The following is a 5000-nucleotide window of genomic DNA, read 5'->3' as shown; positions in this document are numbered from 1 at the left end:
GGAGGAAATGCCCGACTGCTGAACGATTTACTCTGGCCGTCAGCGCTTGCTTAGCGCACTCTTTGCTACTCTCCGCGTCAAAGCCTGTAAAAGTCACCGTGGCGGACACTGGTGTTTTTCACCGAAATCCTTCGCTTTTCAGTAATGGCTTGAAATTCACAGGCCCACTAATTGCCTTTCAGCCAAAGTGCTGTCGCTGAGTTGGACGGTGAAAAGAGTTGAGCGGTGATTTCTATGACCCCGACGTGATTTGAACACGCAACCTTCTGATCTGGAGTCAGACGCGCTACCGTTGCGCCACGAGGTCCCACAGGTGCTGCACAGATAAACTTTCCCACTTCTCCCTGTATCTGCTATTGAAACCTCGAGCAATGCAGGCTTTCAGTGCAGGGGGAGCCATTCTCTGTTGCACCTGCAGACGTTTCGCTTGCTGTAACTTTGCCACGCCGTGCATGACTTACCAACGTACGTTAGGAAGAGCCAAGTTACAGCCACGTTCGTGCAGAGCTGGGTGCTCTCTCGAAGCCTGGATAGCTCAGTCGGTAGAGCATCAGACTTTTAATCTGAGGGTCCAGGGTTCAAGTCCCTGTTCAGGCGATTTCTTTACAGCCGGGCGACGCCATCTTTCGCCCTGGTGCGGAGGAAATGCCCGACTGCTGAACGATTTACTCTGGCCGTCAGCGCTTGCTTAGCGCACTCTTTGCTACTCTCCGCGTCAAAGCCTGTAAAAGTCACCGTGGCGGACACTTGTGTTTTTCACCGAAATCCTTCGCTTTTCAGTAATGGCTTGAAATTCACAGGCCCACTAATTGCCTTTCAGCCAAAGTGCTGTCGCTGAGTTGGACGGTGAAAAGAGTTGAGCGGTGATTTCTATGACCCCGACGTGATTTGAACACGCAACCTTCTGATCTGGAGTCAGACGCGCTACCGTTGCGCCACGAGGTCCCACAGGTGCTGCACAGATAAACTTTCCCACTTCTCCCTGTATCTGCTATTGAAACCTCGAGCAATGCAGGCTTTCAGTGCAGGGGGAGCCATTCTCTGTTGCACCTGCAGACGTTTCGCTTGCTGTAACTTTGCCACGCCGTGCATGACTTACCAACGTACGTTAGGAAGAGCCAAGTTACAGCCACGTTCGTGCAGAGCTGGGTGCTCTCTCGAAGCCTGGATAGCTCAGTCGGTAGAGCATCAGACTTTTAATCTGAGGGTCCAGGGTTCAAGTCCCTGTTCAGGCGATTTCTTTACAGCCGGGCGACGCCATCTTTCGCCCTGGTGCGAAGGAAATGCCCGACTGCTGAACGATTTACTCTGGCCGTCAGCGCTTGCTTAGCGCACTCTTTGCTACTCTCCGCGTCAAAGCCTGTAAAAGTCACCGTGGCGGACACTGGTGTTTTTCACCGAAATCCTTCGCTTTTCAGTAATGGCTTGAAATTCACAGGCCCACTAATTGCCTTTCAGCCAAAGTGCTGTCGCTGAGTTGGACGGTGAAAAGAGTTGAGCGGTGATTTCTATGACCCCGACGTGATTTGAACACGCAACCTTCTGATCTGGAGTCAGACGCGCTACCGTTGCGCCACGAGGTCCCACAGGTGCTGCACAGATAAACTTTCCCACTTCTCCCTGTATCTGCTATTGAAACCTCGAGCAATGCAGGCTTTCAGTGCAGGGGGAGCCATTCTCTGTTGCACCTGCAGACGTTTCGCTTGCTGTAACTTTGCCACGCCGTGCATGACTTACCAACGTACGTTAGGAAGAGCCAAGTTACAGCCACGTTCGTGCAGAGCTGGGTGCTCTCTCGAAGCCTGGATAGCTCAGTCGGTAGAGCATCAGACTTTTAATCTGAGGGTCCAGGGTTCAAGTCCCTGTTCAGGCGATTTCTTTACAGCAAAAGTCACCGTGGCGGACACTGGTGTTTTTCACCGAAATCCTTCGCTTTTCAGTAATGGCTTGAAATTCACAGGCCCACTAATTGCCTTTCAGCCAAAGTGCTGTCGCTGAGTTGGACGGTGAAAAGAGTTGAGCGGTGATTTCTATGACCCCGACGTGATTTGAACACGCAACCTTCTGATCTGGAGTCAGACGCGCTACCGTTGCGCCACGAGGTCCCAGAGGTGCTGCACAGATAAACTTTCCCACTTCTCCCTGTATCTGCTATTGAAACCTCGAGCAATGCAGGCTTTCAGTGCAGGGGGAGCCATTCTCTGTTGCACCTGCAGACGTTTCGCTTGCTGTAACTTTGCCACGCCGTGCATGACTTACCAACGTACGTTAGGAAGAGCCAAGTTACAGCCACGTTCGTGCAGAGCTGGGTGCTCTCTCGAAGCCTGGATAGCTCAGTCGGTAGAGCATCAGACTTTTAATCTGAGGGTCCAGGGTTCAAGTCCCTGTTCAGGCGATTTCTTTACAGCCGGGCGACGCCATCTTTCGCCCTGGTGCGGAGGAAATGCCCGACTGCTGAACGATTTACTCTGGCCGTCAGCGCTTGCTTAGCGCACTCTTTGCTACTCTCCGCGTCAAAGCCTGTAAAAGTCACCGTGGCGGACACTGGTGTTTTTCACCGAAATCCTTCGCTTTTCAGTAATGGCTTGAAATTCACAGGCCCACTAATTGCCTTTCAGCCAAAGTGCTGTCGCTGAGTTGGACGGTGAAAAGAGTTGAGCGGTGATTTCTATGACCCCGACGTGATTTGAACACGCAACCTTCTGATCTGGAGTCAGACGCGCTACCGTTGCGCCACGAGGTCCCACAGGTGCTGCACAGATAAACTTTCCCACTTCTCCCTGTATCTGCTATTGAAACCTCGAGCAATGCAGGCTTTCAGTGCAGGGGGAGCCATTCTCTGTTGCACCTGCAGACGTTTCGCTTGCTGTAACTTTGCCACGCCGTGCATGACTTACCAACGTACGTTAGGAAGAGCCAAGTTACAGCCACGTTCGTGCAGAGCTGGGTGCTCTCTCGAAGCCTGGATAGCTCAGTCGGTAGAGCATCAGACTTTTAATCTGAGGGTCCAGGGTTCAAGTCCCTGTTCAGGCGATTTCTTTACAGCCGGGCGACGCCATCTTTCGCCCTGGTGCGGAGGAAATGCCCGACTGCTGAACGATTTACTCTGGCCGTCAGCGCTTGCTTAGCGCACTCTTTGCTACTCTCCGCGTCAAAGCCTGTAAAAGTCACCGTGGCGGACACTGGTGTTTTTCACCGAAATCCTTCGCTTTTCAGTAATGGCTTGAAATTCACAGGCCCACTAATTGCCTTTCAGCCAAAGTGCTGTCGCTGAGTTGGACGGTGAAAAGAGTTGAGCGGTGATTTCTATGACCCCGACGTGATTTGAACACGCAACCTTCTGATCTGGAGTCAGACGCGCTACCGTTGCGCCACGAGGTCCCACAGGTGCTGCACAGATAAACTTTCCCACTTCTCCCTGTATCTGCTATTGAAACCTCGAGCAATGCAGGCTTTCAGTGCAGGGGGAGCCATTCTCTGTTGCACCTGCAGACGTTTCGCTTGCTGTAACTTTGCCACGCCGTGCATGACTTACCAACGTACGTTAGGAAGAGCCAAGTTACAGCCACGTTCGTGCAGAGCTGGGTGCTCTCTCGAAGCCTGGATAGCTCAGTCGGTAGAGCATCAGACTTTTAATCTGAGGGTCCAGGGTTCAAGTCCCTGTTCAGGCGATTTCTTTACAGCCGGGCGACGCCATCTTTCGCCCTGGTGCGGAGGAAATGCCCGACTGCTGAACGATTTACTCTGGCCGTCAGCGCTTGCTTAGCGCACTCTTTGCTACTCTCCGCGTCAAAGCCTGTAAAAGTCACCGTGGCGGACACTTGTGTTTTTCACCGAAATCCTTCGCTTTTCAGTAATGGCTTGAAATTCACAGGCCCACTAATTGCCTTTCAGCCAAAGTGCTGTCGCTGAGTTGGACGGTGAAAAGAGTTGAGCGGTGATTTCTATGACCCCGACGTGATTTGAACACGCAACCTTCTGATCTGGAGTCAGACGCGCTACCGTTGCGCCACGAGGTCCCACAGGTGCTGCACAGATAAACTTTCCCACTTCTCCCTGTATCTGCTATTGAAACCTCGAGCAATGCAGGCTTTCAGTGCAGGGGGAGCCATTCTCTGTTGCACCTGCAGACGTTTCGCTTGCTGTAACTTTGCCACGCCGTGCATGACTTACCAACGTACGTTAGGAAGAGCCAAGTTACAGCCACGTTCGTGCAGAGCTGGGTGCTCTCTCGAAGCCTGGATAGCTCAGTCGGTAGAGCATCAGACTTTTAATCTGAGGGTCCAGGGTTCAAGTCCCTGTTCAGGCGATTTCTTTACAGCCGGGCGACGCCATCTTTCGCCCTGGTGCGAAGGAAATGCCCGACTGCTGAACGATTTACTCTGGCCGTCAGCGCTTGCTTAGCGCACTCTTTGCTACTCTCCGCGTCAAAGCCTGTAAAAGTCACCGTGGCGGACACTGGTGTTTTTCACCGAAATCCTTCGCTTTTCAGTAATGGCTTGAAATTCACAGGCCCACTAATTGCCTTTCAGCCAAAGTGCTGTCGCTGAGTTGGACGGTGAAAAGAGTTGAGCGGTGATTTCTATGACCCCGACGTGATTTGAACACGCAACCTTCTGATCTGGAGTCAGACGCGCTACCGTTGCGCCACGAGGTCCCACAGGTGCTGCACAGATAAACTTTCCCACTTCTCCCTGTATCTGCTATTGAAACCTCGAGCAATGCAGGCTTTCAGTGCAGGGGGAGCCATTCTCTGTTGCACCTGCAGACGTTTCGCTTGCTGTAACTTTGCCACGCCGTGCATGACTTACCAACGTACGTTAGGAAGAGCCAAGTTACAGCCACGTTCGTGCAGAGCTGGGTGCTCTCTCGAAGCCTGGATAGCTCAGTCGGTAGAGCATCAGACTTTTAATCTGAGGGTCCAGGGTTCAAGTCCCTGTTCAGGCGATTTCTTTACAGCAAAAGTCACCGTGGCGGACACTGGTGTTTTTCACCGAAAT

General features: G+C 52.4%; 8 non-coding genes across 8 annotated transcripts; all 8 read right to left on the bottom strand.

The window, feature by feature from the left end:
• Positions 1-235: 235 nt before the first annotated feature.
• trnaw-cca (transfer RNA tryptophan (anticodon CCA)) lies at positions 236-307 on the bottom strand. The gene has a single exon. It is a non-coding gene; the product is annotated as a tRNA-Trp (tRNA).
• A 566-nt stretch (positions 308-873) lies between these two features.
• Positions 874-945, bottom strand: trnaw-cca (transfer RNA tryptophan (anticodon CCA)). The gene has a single exon. It is a non-coding gene; the product is annotated as a tRNA-Trp (tRNA).
• Positions 946-1511: 566 nt separating this feature from the next.
• trnaw-cca (transfer RNA tryptophan (anticodon CCA)) lies at positions 1512-1583 on the bottom strand. The gene has a single exon. It is a non-coding gene; the product is annotated as a tRNA-Trp (tRNA).
• Positions 1584-2033: 450 nt separating this feature from the next.
• On the bottom strand, positions 2034-2105 carry trnaw-cca (transfer RNA tryptophan (anticodon CCA)). The gene has a single exon. It is a non-coding gene; the product is annotated as a tRNA-Trp (tRNA).
• Positions 2106-2671: 566 nt separating this feature from the next.
• On the bottom strand, positions 2672-2743 carry trnaw-cca (transfer RNA tryptophan (anticodon CCA)). The gene has a single exon. It is a non-coding gene; the product is annotated as a tRNA-Trp (tRNA).
• A 566-nt stretch (positions 2744-3309) lies between these two features.
• Positions 3310-3381, bottom strand: trnaw-cca (transfer RNA tryptophan (anticodon CCA)). Its single transcript has one exon. It is a non-coding gene; the product is annotated as a tRNA-Trp (tRNA).
• Positions 3382-3947: 566 nt separating this feature from the next.
• Positions 3948-4019, bottom strand: trnaw-cca (transfer RNA tryptophan (anticodon CCA)). Its single transcript has one exon. It is a non-coding gene; the product is annotated as a tRNA-Trp (tRNA).
• Positions 4020-4585: 566 nt separating this feature from the next.
• Positions 4586-4657, bottom strand: trnaw-cca (transfer RNA tryptophan (anticodon CCA)). The gene has a single exon. It is a non-coding gene; the product is annotated as a tRNA-Trp (tRNA).
• Between the last annotated feature and the right edge of the window lie 343 nt (positions 4658-5000).

This window comes from Sardina pilchardus, chromosome 5, assembly GCF_963854185.1.
Source record: "Sardina pilchardus chromosome 5, fSarPil1.1, whole genome shotgun sequence".
Classification (NCBI taxonomy): Eukaryota; Metazoa; Chordata; class Actinopteri; order Clupeiformes; family Clupeidae; genus Sardina; species Sardina pilchardus.
This window is presented reverse-complemented; position numbering and strand designations above follow the sequence as displayed.